General features: G+C 42.9%; 1 pseudogene; it reads left to right on the top strand.

The window, feature by feature from the left end:
- The first annotated feature begins 180 nt into the window (after positions 1-180).
- Positions 181-6629, top strand: LOC107534543 (large ribosomal subunit protein P2 pseudogene; annotated as a pseudogene).
- Positions 6630-7645: the final 1016 nt, after the last annotated feature.

Here is a 7645-nt window from a genome sequence, read left to right as displayed (position 1 = left end):
TTCCGGCCCCCAGAGGGCGTGTGTGTGAAGGGAGATGTTTCTCTTCAAAGTGAATTCCATGTTATTTGGAAATACCTTCTAAAGAAGCCATTGTCTCCTTACCCTTTTATTTGCAAGTGTACCGCAACAATTTCCAGGACCAGTTTAAGAATTTGGGAGCTATAATTGTTATTTGGAATAATGGCCCACAAAGATTTCCCCATCCTAGTGCAGGGACCTGTGTACATGTCACCCCACGTGGTAAAGAGACTTTGCAGATAGGATTGAGCTAATGCCCCTGAGATGGGGATGACCCTGGATTCCCCAAGGGTGGAGTGGGGCAATGTCCTCACAGGGTCCTCTCCTCATAAGAGGAGGCAGGAGGGTGAGTGTCAGAGGTGGAAGAGGCTGCTGCCGGCTGTGAGGATGGAGCAGGGGCCATGAGCCAGCATGTGGCGCCTCCATAAGCTGGAGAAGGCCATTCTCCCTAGAGCCTCCAGTAGGACCAGCCCTGTGCACACCTGGGTTTAACCCCATGTGACCATGTCCGACTCCCAACCCCAGAACTTTAAGGGAATAAACATATTATTTAAGCCACTGAATTTGTGGTCATTGGTTACAGCAACCATAGGAAAGTCAACACCCTTTAGAAAGAAATGCTTTGCACACAGAATGCCCTGGAGCCCATTAACTTTGGCTCCAGGAACACAAGAACTAGAGGTGAGCTTCTGAAAGACTCCTCCCTTAGAGTCACTCATCCCAACAGGACAGTTCATCCCAAAACTTGTCTTACCAGGAGAGGTAATGGGGGGCAGGTACTAGTACCTTGGAATCTAGTCAGACTGGTAGTGGTAGAAGGAACCAGCAGTGTTCAGCTTGGACAAGACTAGCTGGCCATGTTCCCTCCTGGCCAGTGCCCAAGGAGCTGTCATTTAGGAGTGACTGTGGATTTGTATCATCCCAACAGATGGGACAAAGAATGGCAGAAGAAGGCAGAGGACAGCCTCTGATGTATCCAAGAGATGTTCTTCCAGAAACTCAAGAATTCAGTGGGACCATCCTAGACAATCAGGAGCCCCCTGTTACTGAAAGTTTCCCCACCAGGGCAGGCGTTGTCCTAGACCCATGCTGTCCAATAAGGCAGCCACTAGCTGCATGTGCCTGTTTAAATTCTAATTAAAGATTATTCCTCAGCTCTTCCCTTCCTAGTAGCCCCTGTCAGTAGGATCTTGATAGTTGCCCATTTCCACCATGGCAGGAGGCTTTTATCCCTCAGCAATGCTTCTAAAAGCAGTTCCTGAGTCAGAATGAAAGTCAAGATAGAGACTGTTTGGATCTTTGCCAGATCATAAAGACTGATGGTTAAGTCCCGAAATTTGATGACTGGTCCTCATCTTGACTTCCAAGAGGGAGCATGGTGTCATCGAAAGGAAGACAAGCGTGAGTGACATGGGGGAGTCAGCAATGTGGAAGGTTGGGCAATTTGGAGAAGCCCAGGTAGACATATGCATACTTGCCTCTCTGCTGAGAACCATGCATTTTATGGGTGCCCCATAGCTTAATGAATCCCCTCTGGTGTTGTTGTTTTTTGGTTATTCCTCACCTGAGGATATTTCTTTTCCATTGCTTTTTCGGAGAAAGAATGGAGGGGCGGGAAGAGGAGAGAGAGAGAGAAACATCGATGTGATGGTTGCCTCCCACACAGGCCCTGACCAGGGGCGGGGAGTGAACCTGAAACCCAGGTATGTGCCCTTGACCAGAAATTGAACCCGCAACCCTTCGGTGTGGGGGCCAATGCTCTAACCACTTAGCACACCAGCCAGGGCACAAATCCCCTCCTAATTGTAGCCATTATCTTATAGCTACAATACATATTCCTCTAGTCAAATCTTTATAAATATCCCTAATTATCGCCATAGGTGAACTGCCAATATAGGCATTGGCATCAGAGGGATTTACCTTGGAGGGTGTTCTTTTGTTGTTTGTTTCTTTGTTTTTATTCCTCACCTCCAGGGCATTTTCTCCATCATTTCCAAAGAGAATAGAAGTCAGGGAGGAGGGGGGAGAGAGAAACAACAATGTGAGAGAGATACTTCAATTTGTTGCCTCCCACACTTGCCTGGACTAGGGCAGGGAGCCTGCAACTGAGGTATGTGCCCTTGACCAGGAATCAAACCCACGACCCTTCGGTCCTCTGGCCGACACTCTAACCACTGAGCCAAACCAGCCAGGGCTGGAGGATGTTTTTGATGGGTCGTACAGGACCCTGCAGCTAGGAGGTACCAATTAACACCTCCATGGACATCTTTCAGGTTTCTATTTCCCTACCTCCTCCTCCCAACACTGGGGATATTAGGCCTTGTGTCATTTATCAATTTTTGATAGGATAAATCCTCACTGTAGTAACGCATTGTTGACCATTTATATTGCCAATTCACATCCTTTGTATTTTCTCATTGGGGAGTGGTCTTTTATTGGTTTATCAAAATTCTTTACATATGGGCTTATAAATGTCTTTATATACTTGTTTATAAGAGCTTTTCTATATACTATATATAATTTATTATATGTTACACATATCTCTCATGGCTTTTGGTTTGTCTTCAACATTGTTTACGATCACTTTGACATACTTTTTTTTTTCTTCCAACTTTCACATTTTTAGTCAATCTTTTCCTTGATAGTATCCACCCGTCATGATAAACTTATAACTTGGACTGCGGAAGGTTTTTATGTAAATTCTCTCCTCTGTGTTCTTGTTCTCCATGGCTTGCTTTCTCTTTCTATTAAACACTAGGTAAATTACTAGAGAGTTTAATTTTCATGACTAGTGTGAGGTAAGACTCTACGGAAATCTTTATTTGTTCAATAACAAGTAAACCCCCATTCCAGCATCATACGATGCTTCTGCACAGATCAGAAGGCTACTTATTTACACAGGGTTCTGTTTCTGGGTTTTGTAGGCATTTGCCTATCCCCCTGGCAGTTTTGGATTAAAAAAAAAAAATGTTTTCATTCATTTTTAGAGAGAAAGAGGAAGGCGGAGGAAGAGAGAGAGAAAGATCAATGTAGAGAGAAATATCCATCAGTAGCCTCTTGTACGCACCGTGACTGGGGACAGAACCCACAACCTGGGCATGTGCCCTGGCTGGGAATGGAACCTGTGAACTTTTGGTGCACCGATGACATTCAGCCAATTGAGCCACACCGGCCAGGGCCCACCTCCAGTTTTAATGTACCTTACAGAGTTAGAGTAATTTTAATATCTGTCAATATAAGTTTCTTACTATTGTTGTTTTTATATTTTCTCATCTATTCTGAATACTTAGCATAGTAATATTATGCATAGGCTAATAATAGTATTATTAGTCTTAGAATAGCATTTCGTTCATAGTTCAGGTGAACTTCAGAATTACTTTAAGTTTTTAAAAAATTACCTCTGGGATTTTGGCGAAAATAGTAAATTTAGAAAATAATGTGGGCCCAGGTTGTCATTCTGGGACATAGATTGATCCCCAGGAGCCTCATGTGCCTCTGCGTTGTTCCAGCCATGCATGTCCCTTTGTAATCTCCATCCCGCAGGGTTCTGCACATTTTGTTTAGCTTTCTTTTCCTTGCTCATATACTTTTTTTACATTGAGCTGTAAGTCACATACCATAAAACTCACCATTTTAAAGTGAACAATTGCCATACTATAAAAATCAAATTCTTAAGTGTGTCTGTGCAGTTCAAAAATGAAGATATATCAAGGGGAAAAAACAAACAAACAAAAAACTGGTCTAGATGCTAGGCACACTTAAAGTGAGTTTTACTTTTGGTTGTATTTTCTTTGTATATTATAAACATTTATTTAACTTGTTGGAGTTTGAAGTACAAAATTTCCAAAATGTATGGTCAATAATAATCATTAAAATGTTTGCAGAGTAAAATAAATAAATAAATAAATAAATAAATAAATAAAGTGAACAATTGAGTACATTTTAGTACATTCCCAGAGTTGTGCAACCATCACCATCAAATTTTAGAGCATCTCACCCGGCCAGCGTGGCTCAGCGGCTGAGCATCAACCTATGACCCAGGAGGTCATGGTTCAATTCCCAGTCAGGGCACATCCCGGGTTTCCGGCTGGATCCCCAGTGGGAGGCGTGCAGGAAGCAGCTGATCCATGACTCTCATCATTGATGTTTCTACCCGTCTCTCCCTCTCCCCTCCTCTCTCTGAAATCAATTTTTAAAAAATTCTAGAACACCTCATTACCCCAAAAAGAAACCCTGTCTTTATCAGCAGTCACTCCCCACCCCCTCCCCAGCTCCTGACAACCAGGAACCCACTTCCTATCTCTAAAGACTTGCCTGGTCTGGACATTTCACATCTGCATGTTTCTTTTTCTTTTTTTTAATTTTTATTTATTGATTTCAGAGAGAGAGAGATTTGTTGTTCTAGCTATTGCTGCATTTATTGGTTGATTCTTATATGTGCCCTTATAGAGGGATCAAACCCACAACCTTGGTGTATGGGGACGATGCTCTAACCAATTGAGCTACTTGGCCAGGGCTGCATGTTCCTTCTAAAGTTACTTCTTAGTTGGTTTTGGTTGCTACTATGCAACCATGATGCCTTTTTTCCATTGTAGTTTCTGGATGGCTATGTCTGGAACATATAGAAAATTTCTTGATTTCACCATGGATTTTGTAACTGGCTTCTTTTCTGAATTTTAAGTTGATTCTCCTGCATTTTCTAGGCTGAGGCTCACAACTGCAAATGACATTAATTGAATATGTTCACCTTTTATCACTAAGATTAGTAGATACCATTCACAGATGATAATTGGCAAAATTAAGTTCAATAGGTTAAATATATATTTAACCACTAGTAAAATGTCAAACAGTTTGTATCCTTTTAGATTAACTGGAGGAACAAAGATAGGAAAACAGCACCTACAAAAGATAGGAAGCCCAGAAAACAGTAATGATGAATATTTTAAAGCATCACACAAGACTGGCTCACAGAAAATCAAATGCAGCAGTCATGGGTCAGGGTTGCCTAAGGCAGCCTACAGCCTGCTTTTGTCAATAAAGTTCTATTGGCACATGGCCCTGCTCACTCATTTGCATATCATCTAGGGAGCTTGCTCTATAAGGCAGAGCTGAGCAGCTGTGAGAGGCCCCACCCCTCAGAGCTGAAAATATCCACTATCCGACCTTTACTGAAAAAAATTGGCCAACCCTGATACAGAGATAGTGGTTGATTCTCTGCTTAAAATGTGAGGAGCTCATGAGGGAGAAAACCCAAAATCTTAACACTTTATTCTTTTCTGACAGACATGGATGGTGGCAATGGTTGCACAACTCTAAAATCCCCGAGTTGTGCACTTCCATTGGGAGAATCTTATACAGTATGTGCATTATATCCTGACAAAGCTGTTATGAAAAAGGCATAAAGAGTTCAAATTCGATCAGGCAAAGTTATGTCAAATGCCAAGCAAACCATGAGAAAGCAGGAATTGCAAGGTTAATTATGTTGGTCAAGTTTCATGATTAATATATCTGTGGGAGAAATAGAAAACCATATTACTGAAATACATTAATGAGCTACCAACCCAAGGAAAACATAGTAAAATGATTTCATAAACATTTAAAGTTACTTTTCTGGCAGGCTAACCATATATATTAATATACTGATATATTAATATCTAAGTTTACTGATACATTAATTATAACATTACACATAGATTTATTAGTATGTTTATATCATATAACTTTTGTATATATTAAATATTAATTTAATATTTACTGGCTATTTTTAAAATTTCCTAACAACTAGAGAACCTCTTTTTCTGCCAGAATATCATAAAAACACTTGTGAAAATTGACTTTCTTTTTTAATTGATTGTATATTTTACTCTATGAAAAGTGTCAAATTCCAAAAAAACATAAAACCAGACATTGTACAGGCCATTGCCTCTAGGCAGAATGCAGGAAAACTAGAAATTAATAGCCAGGGTTAAGTAACTCTTGGCCATGGAAAAGTTCATAGCCTTCTCCTGAACCCCTCTGGAGAGAGAAAACAGCCCAGACAGAGTTCAAGGGAAGAGTTCTGGCTGTAGGGTCAGAACACCTAACAAGAAATGTAAACTCTAAACATCAGCTTCCTGTGTGTAATATGGGGATTGCACATCTGTGTCTTTAAGAGAAACTGTATTAACTATTAATTAGTTATGAATCAGGAAGTAGCTGTATTCGTGGGCTACTGCTATATAACAAATGACCACAGACAAAGCCACTTAAGACAACACACTGGCCACTGCCACCGAGGTGGGCTAAGTTTCTTTCTACCTGCTGGCCACCCTCAGGGGCAATGCCTCACCCAGCACCAAAAACATCAAGAAGATCCTGGATATCATGGGCATCGAGGAGACAACAACCGGCTCCACAATGTCATCAGTGAGCTGAATAGAAAAAACGTCAAAGATGTCATCACCCAAGATATTGGGAAGCTGGCCAGAGATCCTGCTGGCAGGGCTGTGGCCGGCTCTGCCACCCCAGGGTCCGCAGCTCCTGCTGCTGGCTGCGCCCCAGCTGCTGCAGGGAAGAAAAGCCAGAAGGAGGAGGAGTCAGATTACAACATGGGGTTTGGCTGGTTCCATTAGAGTCCTGCTCCCCTGTAAATAAAACCCGCTTTACATAATAAATTAATAAAAATAAATAAATAGACAACACATGTTTATTATCTCACAGTTTCTGTGGCTCAGAAACCCCCTGTTCAGGCTGCAGTAAAGGTGTTAGCAAGGCTGGGGTCTCACCCAGAGGCTCAACTGGGGACAGATCCACGTCCAAGCCCTTGCAGTTGTTGGCAGTACAGCTCCCTACAGGTGCAAGACTGAGGGTCTCAGTTTCTTGCTGGCTGCTATGTGGGCCACCCCGACGCGGCCACGTGATTCATCAGAGCCAGCAAGAGAAGCGGGCCAGAAGGGCATCACAAGCTGACTATTGCCCCACTCATTGGTCAGAAGCGAGTCAGGGGAGGGGACCACAGAAGGACATGACCACTAGGAGGCGGGTGACCCCGGCTACCTGAGAGATGTCCAGCTTTTTCTCACTAAGTGGAAGTGACACTCCCTGAGTCACAGGTTCAGCTCCATTACAGGACAGAAACACCAATCAGGTGGCTATTTAAAGACATAAAGGTGGTTGGAGTTGTTGACCTCTAGAGACAGTGCTGCTAGAACATTCTTTTCTTTTCTTTTCTTTTTAATACGTCTTTATTGATTTCAGAGAGAGGAAGGAATAGGGAGAGAGAAATAGAAACATCAATGATGACAGAGTCATTGATCGGCTGCCTCCTGCATGCCCCCTACTGGGGGTCAAGCCCGCAACCCGGGGATGTGCCCTGACCGGGAATCAAACTGCGATCTCCTGGATCATAGGTCAATGCTCAACTGCTGAGCCACGCAGGCCCGGCTGCTGGAACATTCTTGATGATCCTTCCTGCTCTATTTCAAGAAAGTCTCTCTAGACCAGTTCCCCACCTTGGCACTGCTGACACTGGGGCCAGATTGTTTTCTGTGGGGCTGTCCTCAGCACTGTGGGGTACTGAGCAGCATCCCTAGACCAACCCACTGGAGCTCCTCCAGTATGACAAACACAGATGTCAGACATGTCACCA

The sequence above is a fragment of the Miniopterus natalensis genome, chromosome 4 (genome assembly GCF_054644295.1).
Source record: "Miniopterus natalensis isolate mMinNat1 chromosome 4, mMinNat1.hap1, whole genome shotgun sequence".
Classification (NCBI taxonomy): domain Eukaryota; kingdom Metazoa; phylum Chordata; class Mammalia; order Chiroptera; family Miniopteridae; genus Miniopterus; species Miniopterus natalensis.
The sequence above is the reverse complement of the archived record's forward strand: the minus strand, read 5'-3'. Positions and strand labels throughout refer to the sequence as shown.